The sequence below is a fragment of the Heteronotia binoei genome, chromosome 13 (assembly GCF_032191835.1).
Source record: "Heteronotia binoei isolate CCM8104 ecotype False Entrance Well chromosome 13, APGP_CSIRO_Hbin_v1, whole genome shotgun sequence".
Taxonomy (NCBI): Eukaryota; Metazoa; Chordata; class Lepidosauria; order Squamata; family Gekkonidae; genus Heteronotia; species Heteronotia binoei.
In genome coordinates this window covers 50,459,980-50,478,149 of record NC_083235.1, presented here as the reverse complement: position 1 = coordinate 50,478,149, position 18,170 = coordinate 50,459,980, and the positions used below count along the sequence as shown (strand labels likewise).

General features: G+C 43.4%; 1 protein-coding gene across 1 annotated transcript in view; it reads left to right on the top strand.

The window, feature by feature from the left end:
- Window positions 1–18,170, top strand: part of RGS9 (regulator of G protein signaling 9) — a 78,741-nt gene that overhangs the window by 1,459 nt on the left and 59,112 nt on the right. The gene's annotated exons all lie outside the window — the stretch shown is intronic.

Genomic DNA, 18,170 nt, shown 5'->3' with positions numbered 1-18,170 from the left:
TGAAGACAGATAGCTGTGTTTAGAAATAGGTCTTCCTTTGTTCCTGCATGGGTCCACATAAAGAGCATTTTAATAGCACACAGCATGTGAACAGAGTTTTAATAGGGAAGGTATTAACCCAGCTTTTCTCCCAAGAGTGTTCTGCCTTTTTTGTCTGTGGCTTATCCTGGTAATCAGAATTAGCTGGATTGCCGGTAACACATACAGCTGCCCATTTCAGGTCTGTGTGCTGCATTTAAACTCTGCACATTTGGGAACAGCACAACATATGTACACATTCGTCTCTCAGCTTAAGCATCAACACAGGAGGAGGTGGCAGGATTACAAGTGAGAAAAGGAGAGATGAGAGGAAGTGTGAATTTATTCTGTGTCACAATATTTGTCATCCATTTTCAGTGTTTGTGCTTTTCATACTCAAAGGAGGCTTCCAAAATATTTTCCTTTGAAACTGTTTTACCTAAAGCATATGATTTATTGTTAAAAAAATAAAGACCTAGTTTTTATTCCCTTTTGATTTATATGCCTGCAAATTCAACAGAGGACAGAAAGATCACAATAGAAGATCAGTTAATGTGCTACATGTCATTTGCATTACAGGAAGCTGTTTTCATTGAAACAAGACTCCAGTTTTCCCACAGTAATATATTTGCCTTGCCTATTTGATTATAAAGCAAAAGAGAATAAGTGCATTTTAGTTATTAAAATTCCTCAGAGATAGTGGAGGGCTATGCTTTCTTTTTTGTGTGAGTCTCCCCGCAGTAATATGTAAAAGAGTTTGTTGGGTCTCCCTTCTGTCTTTTTGAGCTCCTGTAACATCACTACAACATCTACGCTTGTAGCCTTCCATTACCCTTGTCTAAAAGGTTTTAAAATAGCATCTAAAAAGGTGAGCCTACTGTAAAATTATGCTCTGTACTGTAATGGCATCAAATTGATGTTCTAGCGGGCCATATTGTTACCTTGGGATAGAGGGCCACCAACAGAGGATGTGACAGGATTGCAGGATCAACATTTAAGTTATAAAGGATGCTGCAAAACTTGGGCTTCTGTTTTGCTTAGTTCATTGGAGCTGCAGTGGTCTGAAAAAGGGGATGTTCTGTGAAATATGCGGCATTTGTCAGTTATAGGACATGATGACATAACAACAAGGTAAACTCATCTTATACCGTTGGTCCATCTACCACACTATAGGCTGCTTTGATTGGTGGTGGTCCTCCAGGATCTCAGGCACAGAAAACTCTAGCTCCCTAAATCTGTGACTGTGTGTAAACACATGTGCTTTACCATCAAATGTTGTCTCCTTCCTGTGCTGAGAGAGGGTAAGGAAGATATGGAGAACTATTCATTTGCATTGGCTCACCATACAAAGTGTCACCTCACTGCCACACACCTTTTTTTGGACATTCATTGCCCATGAGTGAATCACCAAGTGATAAAAGCTGCCACGTGGAGCAATTTCAACCAGCCTCCTCATGGTGAGGTATAACTTGTAAGCTGGCTTTTATTCCCATGAATAAGTGGCCTAAAGCATGTCCACATAAGAGCTTTTCTTGCTGATTGTTCTATAGAGCACTACCAAACCAGGCATGTAAAAAGCTGGTGAACACTGTGGAGAGATGTGATAAGTTGCTGGGGATTTTGCATGGCAGATCTCCATGTAAACTGTGCCACTCGGACCATTCCCTTCCATCTGCCCTTTGGAAAGGTTGACATTGGGGTTGGCTCACTGGCAGTGCAATTCTGAGAAAAGTTAGTGTTCTGTGCCCACTTAGAAGAGTGCAGCTTCACTTAAGATTGCAATCAAAAATGACTGGTCCTTGCACAGGGGACTACCTTTACCTTTTATACTTATGTCAATTCAGTAAAAGATAAATGTAGTCACCTGTGCAAGCACCAGTCATTTCCGACTCTGGGGTGATGTCGCATCATGACATTTTCACAACAGACTTTTTACAGGGTGGTTGGCCATTGCCTTCCCCAGTCATCTACACTTTCCCCCCAGGAAGCTGGGTATTCAATAGCCCACTATAAAATGCCATAAACATATCAGTTTAAAGGCAAGTAACATATTTTTACACAAAACAGGTTGAAATACCACACTCATTCACTAAATAAAGTTGTCACTCATTGACCACATTACAACAAGGCATGCCTGCTTTGCTGCCCACTGCTTTTCTCAAACATAATTTTTCTCCAATATTTTTTTCCCATTTAGCAGACCGATTGTTGCAGACCCTCAGCAGAATGACTTACTGGATCCTGCTAAGACGAATGAATTTTGAGGCAAACATGCTGACAAATTGACAGATTACTTTTGTATTTGTTTATTTCTAGATTTATTTCTTCACCTTTCTCCTCACAGTGTTCAAGATGGTTTACAGTAGAAAGAAACCATCCTGAAAAACAAAAACTGTCCATCATTTCAGAGTAACAACATGTAGCAGTTCTAGTAATTACCTGTTCCAGTAACTTCCTGTTGTGATGCTGGGCCATAGGCAGCCTAGAGAGCCAGAAAGGTGGGAAGCAACAAGTATAAATCCCCAGGGCATGAAGGAATCCAGCACTGGACAGGCAGGTAGGCGGTGCACCCAAACCCTCATGATTACTTATTCACATTAATGCTGTGAACCTCCTGTCATCCTGACACAGACTTCCTGCTTTCTGCTGTCCTAGTTGGGATCAGGTATATTCCCTCAACATGAGAAGGAGCAGGGTTCCACCACTTTCCCCCCAAGACTGGCTCCCTTTCAACTTTCTGTTGTGCCACTGTAGCACAATCTGTAATTCTTCCCCTGCTCAGTCAAGAGATGCACTTTTTAATTACTCTGGTCCTACTCTTCTGGCCTTGGGGCCATTCCAGTCCTGCTACCACACCTTTGCAAGGTGATTAAAGCAGAGGATCAAACCCTGCATACACCTAGGATTGCCAGCCTCCAGGTGGGGCCTGGAGATCTCCTGTTTTGCAACTATCTCCAGCTGGCAGATTAGCTCCCCTGGAGAAAATGGCTGCTCTGAAGGGGGGACTCTTATGCCATTGTACCATGCTGAGGCCCCTTCTCTCCCCAAACTCTGTCCTCTCTGGATCCACCCCTAAAGTCTCCAGGTATTTCCAACACAAATCTGGCAACCCTGCCTCTGGTCCTCCCATCCCCCTCCTGCTTCCTTGCTGTCCTGCCTTGGGGCTGAGCAGGAATTTCTTCTCACCTCCCTCTTTGGCTCACCTGAGCTCATCTTATGTGATCTCTCCCCCCCCCCCCCCCGCCGCCCCAGTTTAATAGGAAAGACAAGGTCAGGTCTGTGCCCTCAAGACTAATAGTTGGATTACAGCTACAATACAGGGGATTTACCTTTCTATCCTATCAGTCTAAAGTTACATGGATACCATACTAATATTAGACTTTGCAAGAAAAAAAGGCAGGCACACTCACTTTGTCTATTTTTTTTTCCTGTTACAAAGCTAATAAAAGGCTTTGATTGGCAAAACAATCTGCTTGTGTGCTGTTGCCCCAAACTGGGCCCAGTATGCCAGCATATCCTTTTCAATAATCGGAAAAGCTGGTTATGGGTCTTTCAGATTTTCATCTTTTATTTGATTTATTCAATTTTTAGCCCACTCTTCCTGCGAACTGGCTGAGGGTGGGATACAACATAATAACAAATTTTTAGACTGTCCTTCCCATGAACAGGCTCAGGGAGGGGTTACAACATAATCATAACAAATAAAATATACATATAAGCAAATTTAAAAACTATCAGCATTTAAAACCACAATCTAATAATACAGAGATGGTGACTAAAATTAATATATGTTCTAGTCGATCTAGTAAGGCATAACTTATCTTCAGCTTTTGAGGGATCGACTCTACATGTATGCTCATTTGTAGAGAAAGCAACAGGAGGGAACTGATGGATAAATGACACCTGCCTCCTCATTCAAAAGTGTGGTGGAAGAACTCCATCTTGCATGCCTGGGGAAGCTCATTCCACCAAGCTGGAGCTAGACTTGAGAATGGGCCAAAAGATCATGATTGACTGTGTGGAACACTGCTGTCGGATCAAGAAGTAATAGCAGCACTGACCCGGCCTTGGTCTCCAGCTTTTTCCAGGGCCTAAAAATGAGTGTTGTCCAGGGAAAGACCACACCTGACCAGGAATGGGAAGCTTTTATAGCCCTACTAACACAAGCGAGTGGGTGGAGTGTCCTTGGAGTCAGAGAAAGTATTAGAGGATAGGGAAACATTCTGCTTGTAGCCTCAAGTAGCTGATTGCAAAAATCACCAGGGCACAAATTGGAAGCTGCTAAGAGTTGGAGGCTGTGGGAGGGGAACAACAATAACAGAGCAGTTTTAGTGGTCTTGTCTTGGGTCTCCTAGGGGAGTATTTCCCAAGCTATGGATCAGGACCCAAAAGTGGGTCACAAAGACTCTGAAACTGGCTTGCAGCTCTCCCAAGTGGCAGCTGCTGCCTTTTGCACTTATATCTTTCTTTCCTGCTTGCCAGCTTCTCACATTTTCATCTTCCCCTCTATCTTTGTGACAAATAATGAGGAGGAAAAAAGCAATCTGGCTGACTTCATGGTAGCATCTGAAAGAAGGGAAGGGGAGGTTGGAGAGTTGATGGGAGCTGTCCAGCATGCCATGGAAAAACCAGAAGAGAATAGAAAGAGGTATTTGCATGTATGGCCTGTGTCTGTTGTTCCTTCAGCAACCAACCTCTTATCCAGTCCCCTGCAGTGCCACGCTGCCCTCCACCTGCTATGGGAGATGCCCTATTCCATATTTTATAATTTTGTTAATTTTAACTACAAAAGAAAAGAGCAAAAGCAAAGATACATAAAAAGGGGGGGGGGGAAGGGGATTTACAGAGTGGGAAAAAAACTAAACAGAGAGAAGTACAAATATATCAATTATAATTCTACCTCCAAATAAAATACCCAGATCATTCTACCTGCAAGTATAAAGTTCTCCCTATATTTTACCATCTTTGTCTTTCATTATAGAATTTTTTTTACTAAACTAATACTAGCAATATGAATCTAAATAATTCTTCTTGAACACAAATAGGTATATATAAAGAAAAAAAAAATTTCAAACCATCTCAACACAAAGCTGTCTGATTTAGCTTAACAATGTTATAAGTACAAACTAATTTGTTGGTTTAACAATATCCTTATTGAAATAAGCACATAAAATCATATCTTTAGCCTTAACAAATTAAAAACGATACAACATAATAATTTGTCTATCTCAATATAAACGGTTTCTCCAAAGGAACATATTAGAGACAAATCTACCAGATTATAAAATAATTGTGCTATCTGCCTTTTTAACAATTAATCCAACTCTTATATCAATATGAGCAATTTCATCAAATAAACATACTAAGAATAAATCTGCTATGTAAAAATAAATGTGTTGTCTGCACTCTTTAGCATTGATCCAAATTAACTGTATGTTTAACTAAAATTTTAACAACACCCTTCTTTCCTTAGAATCTCCCTTGGTTTTTTAAAATCACATACCGATTCATTATTAATTCCATATTTTTTTACCCACAAGGAAAACCAGAACTCAGGCATCCTTCTTCCTAAAATTTTAAAACTTTTGGATTCCTTTAGTTTCTATATCCATATTATACCAGAGAAAACCAACTTAGTGTAACCCAGACCTTACACTTTGCCTTTTAAAATCGCATGCCAGTTTTTGTTGAGAGTTCCATATCCAACTATCCACAATGAGGGAAAAAGTTCAAGAATCCTTCTTCCTGAAAGGTTTTCACATCTTAATTTGCTGACCGGGATGCACCTTCTCTCTTCTCAATGTGGCCTGCCCTCTCGTTAATGGGAAGAAGAATTCAGCGCCATTTCCTCCTCTCAGCATGACTTCACTCAGTCTTAATTTCCGGTCTTGTTTTATAACTGCACCATAAGGATCCATCTTGGTTTTCTTTTGTTTGTTTCGGAGCGGATCACTTTCCCATTCTAATTCCGCAGACATCACCAGAATCTCTTTAGCACTCAGCTTCTGTAGATTTGAAAGTTCGCTAGCTTTCAGTATAAAAGCTCCCATTTGCTTTCTAATTAGCTGTATTTTTGAGCCAAGATCCTGTTTCAGAGAAGTGATATTCCATAAGATATCTTTTTTATAAGACATTTTGCTTGGCAGTGCCATTTTTCTCTGTCAGCAAACTCAATCTCTTAATTCAAGTTGAATAGTAGCTTAAAGATCCAGTTAAATTGTCATTCCAAATCAGCTCCAGCTGAGACTTCAAATGTTATCATTTCAATTGCAGTCAGACGACAGGAACAGATCTCTCTAGAATATATCTCATTTATGTTCAGATCATATTGCAGCCAAATAATAGTCTCTTTAACATATATCCAATTATAATCCAGGTCGATTTAAGTATTTATATTCAGTCCAATTCAAGTAATTATCGATACTTAAGATTGCTCATAGACTTTTTGAGGCCTCATTTGCAAGAGAAGTAGGCGTATAATCAGCCTCTATCCCTTCCTTTGAGCTAGCCACTGATTGTTATGCAAAACGACCCATCCAGTGGTATTACTTGCCAAGTAGAATTGTCACGCTAAAAGTAGAAAGGCGATACATCAAAGGCTTACTGAAAAGAGCGAAAGAAAGCAGTCGGGCGTCCATCTTTTTCTGCTGCTGCACGAGCTATAATGGTGGCAGAGCCTTGGGACATGCAAGAAGCACAGGAGCAGCTGCCACTGTACCCCTAGCTCCCCACAAAAGCCCCATGCCAAAGAAAAACCCCTTCAGGGTCTTCCTCCAAGGAAGATTAAAAGGTGCCGCAGGAGGACGATCTGCGGACACCCCTGAAGGCAAGATGACGTAACCTGGAAGTTCGGGAGATGTACTGTTCCAAGCCACTTGTTGCCAACCACCATTTGCCCTCACATATCTCCACAATCAAGCACACCCCAAGCGTCCATCCTCAGCCCACAGCTCTGGCCCAGCTGACTGAGGGAGAGGAGATGAACTTCCATTTGCTTGGCATTGATAGTGGTTGCAGCTGCTCCTTTAGTGTGATATTTGTTGTTTTCTCAAAAACAGCTGGTTGCGCACTGTAGAAAATGGAATGCTGGAATAAATGGATGCCAAGGTCATAGTTTGCCCAGGGCACTGAAAAGCCTTGGGTCAGCCCTGGAGGGATCACTGTACAAGGTAAATTTAGATTTATGAGCCACCGTACTAAAAAGATTGGGAACCACTATCCTAGAGGGATGCACAGGCTACTCAGCAGCAGTCAGCAAGCAGCCAGTAGTTCACAAGCTGCCTGTTGGAGACTGCTGTTGTAAGTTATGTTGGTTGCAGGCAGTAAGGGACTGGAGCAAGCATCAGTTCTATGAATTGGGCCTGGAAGCTTTTCGTCAGCTAATATTCTTGCCTCAAAATGAGCTGTGTATAATAACCTTCCCACCTGAGCACATTAAGTGCCTGGACCACTAACTGTCCACTGTTTTAGCGATCTGACCAGTGAACCCACAACAGGTTACCAGCATCAAGACCTGAAAAATCAGCGAGCATCACAATGAGTTCACCAAGACACTGCAGGCATAAAGCCTGCTCTGCTCCTAGATAGCAAGTAGTGGCAGTGGATGGGAACACTTTTTCCTCAGTTTGCTGCACATTTACTATACAGGCTCCATCATTTTGGGAAAGAAAAGCCAGACTAATATATTCTTTTGTAACATTGAGGAATAACTACCATAATGCACATGATTCAGAAGCTATCATTAATGCACAAAGCTGAAGTTTGCTTCCATGTCAATACCGGTAGGAATCATGTGCATCATGTGCATTATGGTAGTAGCTGGTAACCTGTTGTGGGTTCACTGGTCAGATTGCTAAAACAGTGGACAGTTAGTGGTCCAGGCACTTAATGTGCTCAGGTGGGAAGGTTATCATTCTGTCTCACTTTCACGAGCAGCAGCACCTCCAGCATGTCCTAATTCACTGTCTGTATGTTTCTAAACACTGCTCCCCAAACTACACTGACATTTCCTTACCCTTGCTGAAAGAATCTTTGATGAGGACGGTAATGACACCTGGCAGGGGGTTATGCAGCATGTGGTGGGGGTGGTCATGAACATTGTTCCAGCAGTGTTTTGTTCAAGGGCCATACAAGTGAACACTACATTGAAAAGGCTCTATGATGTTAGTACTAAGTAGTGCTGTACCACAGTGCTAAAGCATCACATGGAGATGGATCTAATGATCTGTGGATGCAAGGAGTGCAGACCTCCTCTGCTTCTCCTCCATAGCCCTTCCAATTCTGGGAAAGTTAATTCCTGGGGTGGAGGAATTCTTGTGTGCTAATTGCTACATGGGTTGGGCTGTTGCAGGGGGAAGGGGTCAGAGTTGCTCTTTTCTGTGAGCAGAGCTGTATTCATGCAACAGGCTGAAGAAATGGTCTTGTTCCCTTAGGGCTGCCAGTTTTGGCTTAGGAATTCCTAGAGGTTTAGGGGCATAGCCTAATGACAGTGAAATTTGGGGAGGGGGGGAGCTCAGCAGGAATGTGATGCCATAGAGTCTGCTCTCCAAAGCTGCAGGGGAACTGATGTCTCTAATCTGGAGACCAGAAGTAATTCTGGGAGAACAACAGCTCCCACCTGGAGGTTGTGCAAACCAAGAGGGACGAACACTGAGGTTAGGAACAGAAGAGAACCATGTTCTACTAAAGAATAAATTAGTTATGTGAAGTTGTTTCTGAACAATGCTGAAACTCTTTGCAGAATATACTTCTGAAAACTAGATGCAATAAATGCAGGATGTCTCATTATCTTCAGTGTTTAGCACTACATAGTTTATAATGTAGAACAAACATTCTTGCAGTTTACAATATACATTTACATAAAGGCAATTGCCAATTTACAATTTAATGAAAGGCTATGATGTGTTATGAAAATGGCTGAGCAGAAAGCACTTCCCTTTCCCTTTGAATGTTTTGGACAGTGCTAAAGTATGTCTTTTCCATTCATTTTTGTTATTTCTCATTAGATGCTTAATTTTTCTTTGAAATAACCATCAGTTGTCTTCTGTAACATCATCATGTTGCCAAATCTGATTGGCTACATAGTGCTGTAACATTATTTAATTTACAATGTGATAGTTAGTTGGGACCACCAATCCAGGAAACATGGAGGGGGGGAATGGATAAGTTCAAATTATAACCTAACTGATTCTTTTTTTGAGAGGGGGGAATTCCACTCAACTGAAATGAATAGTTTCAATGTGAACATTGAAACCATTGAATATTCAATACCATCCTAACCATAGTCCCTTTTCCTGTATTAGCCCTTTAGACTCCAGTTGTGTTTAACTACTTTCACCATAGACTCTCCATTGAAGTTGTGGAGAAACGCCATTTTAATCCATGTTGGTGCTTCATTGGGAGGGATCGCTAAACTGCCAAGCAGGCTTGGGCCTAGCCTTCCCCTCCTCCCCCCCTCCCTTCCAGAGCCAAACCAACAACTCTAGGGGGAAAGTCTCCTAGAGAGGCAGGAAGTTCTTTTGTTCTCTGCATGTGAGTTAGGAGGAGGAGTTTCTCAGTTCTCAGCTGCAGCTCGAAGGAAGAGGTTGCCAGTGTGGGGGCTCCTGCCTGTGCATGCGGCCTAGTCAGGAAAATGAGGCCTCCAGGCAGTAAGACCAAGTAAGTCATCCAAAAAGGCAGGGCGTGTTTAGGCCAGGGACAATAGGATGCGTTTAAAACCACATTTTGTTTGTCAGGCTGTTTGCTGTACGGGTGCTGTGCTGTGCTAACTTTTTAAATGCAACTGTTTTTGTTTTGTTCTTCTGTTCTTTGTTTTTTCTCTTTTAATTAAATATTTTTACTGTTTTAAATGCTGGCAGTCCATCTCTGTACCACATAGATCCCCAAACCGCTTAGACCACACTGCGTTATAAAAGGGGGCCCCGGGGGAGGGGGAAGGCATGCAGTTGGATAAGGTGCCAATCCTCCAGGGGTGCCCCAAAGAAGTGCTGAGGTCTCTGTGAAACCCAAGTGCAGGGTGGCAGAGGACCTTGAGGCTGGGCCTCATAGCTGGAGAGGGGGATTGGGAGTCCTGTTCCTCTCAATCTGAACCCCTAGACTGAGCAGGTGGTGGCAGCGAGCCCAAGGGGCAGGAGGAGTAATAGCTCCCTCCAGGAGTTGGCGACTCAATAGGGAGCTGACGGGACCGGGTCTGAAGGCAGGATCGGGCCGGTTCTGTCACACTCCAAATAGCTCCCTCCAGGAGTTGGCGACTCAATAGGGAGCTGACGGGACCGGGTCTGAAGGCAGAATCGGGCCGGTTCCGTCACACTTGGCGGCAGCGGTGGTATAAGAACAAACAGAGAACTTGATTGGCCAGGAATTTTTTTTTTTTGATACGTGCAAGCACCCAGAGGAAGCAACAGAGGTTTGGTTTTATTTTCGGGTCAACTGGAATAGGGACAGTTTAGTTAGTTAGGATGGAGCGTGCTAAGAGGCGGGAAATCCTGCAGATGACAAAGCCACAGCTCCAGGAAGAGTGTGCAAAGCACAAGCTGGAGTGTGACAACATGACTGTAGTAGATATGAAAGACCTCCTGTTGGAGCATCATCAGCATGCAGGGGCACCTGCAAAAGTGCCCCCTACCCAGTCAGAAGCAATTTTGCGGCTACAGTTGGAACTGAAGAGAATACGTATCGAGGCGTACCAAGAACGCAGACAGGAGGAAAGAGAGAGGGAGGAAAGACAAAGAGAGAAGGAGGAAAGACAAGCTGAGAGGGATGAAAGACGAGCTGCGATCTGCAGACAGGAGGAAAGAGAGAGGGATGAGATGCGCAGACAGGAGGAAAGAGAGAGAGAGGAAAGACAAGCAGAGAGGGAGCTGAGACAAGCTGAGATCCGCAGACGGGAGCAGGAAGAGCAACATCGCCATGAGCTTGAGGTGCTACGTCTGGAAGCTGAACTAAGCAAAGAGATCAAAGTCACCCCCAAAGACTTTGCAGTGTACCAAGAGGGACAAGACCCCTCCATATACCTCTCCAACTTTGAGAAGGCAGCCAAACAGTGGGGGATTGCAGAGGAAGACTATATGTCTTACCTCTGTAGCATCCTGACTGGAGAACTCTCAGCCATCTATCACAGCATGCCTATGGAAGATGGGGGGATAACTTTTGCGGCCTATAAAGCCACTGTATTTAAAAGGTTTAAACTGGGGCCAGACCACTCCCGAAAGCAGTTCAGGGGTTTGGCTCCACAAGAAGGTAAATCCTATTCTGAATGTGGGGTAATGAAGGAACAAACAGTTCCAGTGTTATTGGGCCGGGATTTGTTGGTTGGCCAGTACTCTATCAATGCTGTAACCCGCAGCCAAACCCTCAGAGGAAAGTGGGAGGAGGAAGGCAACTTTAGGGAAGCCACCTCACCACCAACCAGGGAGGGGGAAATAGCCCAGGTTACTGAGGACGAAGAGAGGGCAGTCACCCAGGAGGGGGAGGACCAGCCTGTCTCAAGCCCTGGAGGAGGGTGTTCCCAAGGGGAAGAGGGGTGTAGCTTTCCCCAAGTGCAGCAAGAGGCTGTGGATGTTCCTAGCGAGGAAGGGAACCTGTCTAGCGTAAAGGATGTGCAACCTGAAGAGACAGAGGTGGAGAGTGGAGATTTCACAGGAGGTTCTGAGAGCAGCAAGGCTAATGTGGGCTCAGAGGAGCACATAGCTGAAGGCTTGGGGGAACGGGAGCGGTTCCAGAAGGGGGTCCTGAGCGGTCTTAGGTTGGAACCGGTTCACCAAGTAGCTGTGGATCAGGAAGTGGGATCGTCCGAGACTCTCTCGGAACAGGTTGTCTTGAAGCAGGGCAGACAGGAGTCCTGGGAAGCTGTGGGACCTTCCAGGCAAGAGGGGAGTCAGTTTGGTAGTGCTGAAAAACCAACTGAGGGGACTGAGAACCCAAGCCAAACCCTCAGGGGAAGGTGGGGGGAGGAAGGCAACGTTAGGGAAGCCACCTCACCACCAACCAGGGAGGGGGAGGACCAGCCTGTCTCAAGCCCTGCAGGAGGGTGTGCCCAATGGAAAGAGGGGTGCCAATTTCCGCAAGGGCAGCAGGATGCTGTGGAGCCTTCCAGGCAGGAAGGAGCTCAGTTGGCTGACACTGAAAAACCAACTGAGGGGGCGGAGAACCCAGATCAAACTTTGGCTGAGTGTCCTGGAAACAGTGGGACTAGGGGTGGCTTGGAGGAACAGATGATAGGAAGTCTGGGGGAGCCAGGAATGTTCCTGTCTGAGGTTCAAAGTGACCCTAGGCTGGAACCACTGTGTGAGGTGGCAAGGGACCAGAAAGTGGAGTTCTCAGAAGCTGAGACAGGGGATAGGGTGATGGTTTTCCTGCCCCTTCATACTGGTGAACGGAAAGTGGAATGGGGGGGACCCCATGTGATTGTGGATGACCTGGACGATGCTACTTATGTGGTGGCTATGGAGAAGACAGGAAAGGCAGTTAAAGTGGTGCAGGTGAATATACCACAGCCATTCTCTGTGAGGTCCATGGTGTTGCATATAGGTAGGAAGGAAGGAGACAAAAAGAAGCTGGGACAGCAATTGTTTGGAGCCCCAGAGGTGGTTTTCTGGGAGGTCAGAGTGGACAGAGGGAACATTCCACCAATGAGGGATAAAGAAGAAGCAACTGTGTGGGAACTGGGCAGTTTCCAACCTCATATGTGGGGCCAGGACTTTCCTCCTTTGATGGGCCACTCACCCCAGCAACAGCGGCAATGGAGGGAGAGCACCAAACTCCAGAGGTGGTCCTGGGAAATGGAGGAGTACAATATGAAGATCGAGCACATTGCTGGATGCCACAATGTGATCGCAGACTTTCTGTCCAGAAAGGATGGTGATGCTTAAGATGTCAGCCTTCATGTATTGGAGAAATACCTGAATGTTTGTGTAATATTTTGATTAATGGGTTTCTCCTTGTTTGGTTGGATTCTGCTACGGGGTCACCTCTGTAGGAGGCAACCCCTCCGGCTCAGAATTTAAGGAGGGGGACGTGTGGAGAAACGCCATTTTAATCCATGTTGGTGCTTCATTGGGAGGGATCGCTAAACTGCCAAGCAGGCTTGGGCCTAGCCTTCCCCTCCTCCCCCCCTCCCTTCCAGAGCCAAACCAACAACTCTAGGGGGAAAGTCTCCTAGAGAGGCAGGAAGTTCTTTTGTTCTCTGCATGTGAGTTAGGAGGAGGAGTTTCTCAGTTCTCAGCTGCAGCTCGAAGGAAGAGGTTGCCAGTGTGGGGGCTCCTGCCTGTGCATGCGGCCTAGTCAGGAAAATGAGGCCTCCAGGCAGTAAGACCAAGTAAGTCATCCAAAAAGGCAGGGCGTGTTTAGGCCAGGGACAATAGGACGCGTTTAAAACCACATTTTGTTTGTCAGGCTGTTTGCTGTACGGGTGCTGTGCTGTGCTAACTTTTTAAATGCAACTGTTTTTGTTTTGTTCTTCTGTTCTTTGTTTTTTCTCTTTTAATTAAATATTTTTACTGTTTTAAATGCTGGCAGTCCATCTCTGTACCACATAGATCCCCAAACCGCTTAGACCATGCTGCGTTATAAAAGGGGGCCCCGGGGGAGGGGGAAGGCATGCAGTTGGATAAGGTGCCAATCCTCCAGGGGTGCCCCAAAGAAGTGCTGAGGTCTCTGTGAAACCCAAGTGCAGGGTGGCAGAGGACCTTGAGGCTGGGCCTCATAGCTGGAGAGGGGGATTGGGAGTCCTGTTCCTCTCAATCTGAACCCCTAGACTGAGCAGGTGGTGGCAGCGAGCCCAAGGGGCAGGAGGAGTAATAGCTCCCTCCAGGAGTTGGCGACTCAATAGGGAGCTGACGGGACCAGGTCTGAAGGCAGAATCGGGCCGGTTCCGTCACACTCCAAATAGCTCCCTCCAGGAGTTGGCGACTCAATAGGGAGCTGACGGGACCGGGTCTGAAGGCAGAATCGGGCCGGTTCCGTCACAGAAGTACCCAGAGATTTCCCAGAAAGCACATATAGAAAATCAAAAGGGACCACCAGGAAAAATGTAATTATAGAATGGGGCTGACATGTTTTATACTTTTTCTTGCAGACAGGAGGTTAAGCAAAAAAGAGAATTGGGTTTGTAGAAAGCCCATTAACTATTCTGTCTGAACTTGACCTTTATCCTCAGAACTATGGCTCATGACTGAGACTGTTGTGAAATTCTATTTTTTTTGTTCAACAGGACTCTTAAAATATAAATTGTTACCCATTTGCTACCTCAGTGTCTAATATGCCTCATTAGGCAGCAATGTGGGGATAATTATAATGTGTCAAAAGTTGATATGAATGCTGTGTATTGGCTGAATCCATTAAGTGTTCATTTGTAGACTTTTTGTGCTATGGGGTGTAGAACTTGGTTTACAATGCACAGTAGTCTGTTACTGTTGGGGTGGGTTTGACCTGGGTGATGTGGAAATACACTTTCAGCAGCAGATTACTTTTCTAACCCAAGGCTTGAGGGTTAATTAATGAACTAACCTTAAAAGCATGGTTTGATCTTGACAGTATGCATGTGCCAAGTTTTATTGCTTACCGTAATTGGGAGGCAGATAGATAGCTGAAATACTATTATTGCATATAAATTTTGGATTTTCATCTAAACAAATGCAAATGGAGAAGATGCGGGAGAAAAGAGTGGGTAATCATTTATAGGGGGGAATGGGCCAGTAGCCAAATAAAAGGTGAGTTTTGCACAAATAATACAAGGTGGATCTGTGATGGACTTCTTAGGGAACAACAGGTCATTGACTGCTGTATCACTGCACGTTTATCTATGAACATTGTCTTGGTGACTTCATTGTGAAGCTCCCTGCTTTTTCAGGTTCTGATGCTGGTAACCTGATTGGGTTTACTGATCAGTTCACTAAAACAATGGACAGTTCGTGGTCCTGTTTTTCTACAGGAGGGTCATAAAAGGGAAGGGGTTAGGTAGTGTAAGACCAGGATTAAACGCAATATAGAGCCCATTTGAAAGCCTATACAATGGTGGTGAAGGCAACAGAGAAAGGTTTATTTTTCACGACTATTGTTTCTACACATGCAGTAATTTATACTGAGATTCTTCTGTAGGGAAGAAATGGCAAACATTTGCAGATAGAATTGTGCTTAAAGTTTCTTTGCTACCATAGGAAGATTGGGATAGCCCTGGGGCAGAAGGTTGTTGCTGCTGTCCCAAGGTCTCTGAAATTCAATATCAAAACAATGGCTCCCATGAAGCATTTCTGCTGATGGAAGGATTTCCATCTTCAAAGCTTAACTTTCTTGCCTCCCTCATCCTGCTGCTGCAGCTCCTAGTGCTCCTTGCTGTTCCTTGTGGACACAAGAATACCAGAAACAGAATTGGGAATTAGGCATTTTGGGTTTCAGTGGGAAAGTTAAGGTGAGATAGTTGCTCTCTGCTGATGAGAAATTTCTTGTCAGTGGAAAGCTCCATGGGATCCAGCCAGTGTACACACAACCTTTAGATCATTCACATGTTGTACACGCAAACTAAGTCTGTATTAGCCAAGCATGAGAGCTCCAGAGCACAAGGTACATGGAGACAATACAGCATCTGGCACATCACAAACCATTTAATCCACTTGGATTTCAGTTGAATCAGCTGAAATTACAAATACTTGGTTTTAACTTTTTGATGTATTTGTCTGTAAACTCGCTCCTAATTTTAAAGTAAATTAGCAATCTGTGTGGTAGTTACCATATATCACCAATCTTCCTTTACCCTTTCCATAATGAAATATCAAACTGGTTCCAGGCCACCTGAAATATAGAAGTATATCCCCTGCCTAAGACTATTCTGGTTTTCATCCCTATTTTCATTTTAGCTGAATTTTGTTCTCTTGTCTATAAAGTAATTGGTTTTAGTGCTAGAAAGCATTTTTAGAGGTCATCCACTCCAATGGCATGCCATTAAGCAGGCTGACAGGAATAGTAGAAGGAGCTGTAAAATCAGTGCTGGGTAATAATATCAAGGACCTGTAATATCAAGGAGCTGTAAAACCAGTGCTGGGTCACCCAGTCACCAGACTCACCATGTGCATAGGGCACCAAAAAGGGAATTTAAAAAAAGTATTTGATATTTCAACAACAACAACAAAAGCATCAAAGTAGTTATTGTGGGGAAAACCAGAACTTTGTTGAACTTCCTTACACTCTACTGTACATTCTTCCCTCATCTGTTATCTTTTTATATTTATATATAATTGCAGTTGAGTCCTGCTTGAATATTGTGGATACATTTGAAAATAGCTTTTAAGGATTACCTTTCTAGCTGGCTGAGTCATTCTTCTGGAGGCAGGCACATTGTGGCAGCCCATTTTTTAGGCCCCCAGCTCTCTATTTAAAGCAGCCACCAGTAGCTGCATGGTGAGCTAGAGAAGAGAGAGAAAGAGCTCCAGGTGCTAGAGGACTGTTTTTTGCCCTGTAGATACAGTCTTTACGTAATCAATTCCAGTCATTAACCCCTTTAATGGATAAGGCTTCAGAACTCAAGGAAAACATTGTACATAGTGTATCTAAAGAATTAAATAGGTATTTTTGTCTGGTAGGACCATCACTTTCTTCTCCTTGCAGAAAACGCAATAATTCATAGAATAATAGCCTCCTGGTGAAACAAACTCATTTAATTGCCAATACATTGCAGAAAATTTATGTAAAATTGGTACTGAATATTCAGTAAGTTTGCAATCTGTCAGCAAGGGCAAGAGAGAGTGTAGCGGAAGTTAAACAGAGAAATAACCAAGACAAATGGCTGGGCAAATAGGAACAATAATGAATGGGGTGCAAGACAACAAAGTTCTACAATATGAAACACAAATGATGGTTCTGGAAATATATTCTTATCAGAATGGACTGATAAGATGGAAAACTAGATGATGGGCTAGTAATCATTTGGCTTTGTTGGTAAACATTCTACCACATAGCCTGGGTGTCAAGGGTTTCTTGGCAATGATCGTATGTCAGCTAATCTCCAATGTTGATCTGGATATATGTAACATGATTTTGCCTTCTATAATGCATTTTGCTGATCAGTTCTGGATTTGGTTTACCTGGCTTTGCTCATTGTTTAATGCATGTAATTTTAGAATGGAATGGAGTGTACAACAGATTCACTGGAGAGCCATGGCCTCTCGTTTCTCTGACCTTGAGAAACAGGTGCCTTATCAGAACTGCTGGAAATAATGCTTTGGAGTTTCATTCCCAAAGAAAAGACACATAGCAACTGTGGGAAAAAATTGTGTACATATATTTCAAATGCTTTACTGCCATATATTTTTTTTGCACCTTGGATTGCTTATGTCATTAACTGCCATGCCTAATGTATAAGTATTTGGCCCTATCCTATGAGGTCAGTTCTAACAAGAATGTCTTGCTGTGAACATATATCTCTTCAATAAACTCCTTATTTGATTCAAATCAAAGAGGCTGAGTAGATGAAAGCTGAACAGAACCTGACACTGGGTTTGAAACAAGTTGAGATATTAAACAGTCCATCGTATTTCCAGAGAATTCTCCTTGCATTACAGTCCAGCAGGATAAGACACTGTTTGCTTTTCATGATAATTGGGATAAGAGTAAGGAGATATGTCTGAAATCAAAAAGTACAGCTATTGGTCTAAACTAGATTAGGTCTAAACTAGCTCAAATGAATGAATCTGTGAATATTCCCTAACTGACGACGTCTCAGAGACTGGTAAAGATCCCAGAGAAGAAACTGGTAGAAAACAGGCCCAAGAACCAGCATCTAGAAAATAGGGATGGAAATTCAGATATGATGGTATTAAATTTGTTGTCTATTTTCAACATCTTGGGGTTGGAAGAGAAGAATATCAGCAAAATATTTCATAATTGCATCTGGCATATTAGATCATTGTTAGCCCTGTATTTATGTGACTCAAGCAGCAGCTATTTGTTTTTTTTAATTTGTTTAATTCTTATAATACCATTTACTGATGTACTTTCAAAAATAATAAATAAAAAATTTCTTGTGCTGCCAAAAAACAAAACAAAACTAAGACAGACCTAAATTGAAACTAATGCAATGGTCAGAAGAACTGGGGGATTTCTCTCTATTTTTATTAGGACTGTATGTGTGTTGTATGTATTCATTACCTTGTATGTGTGAT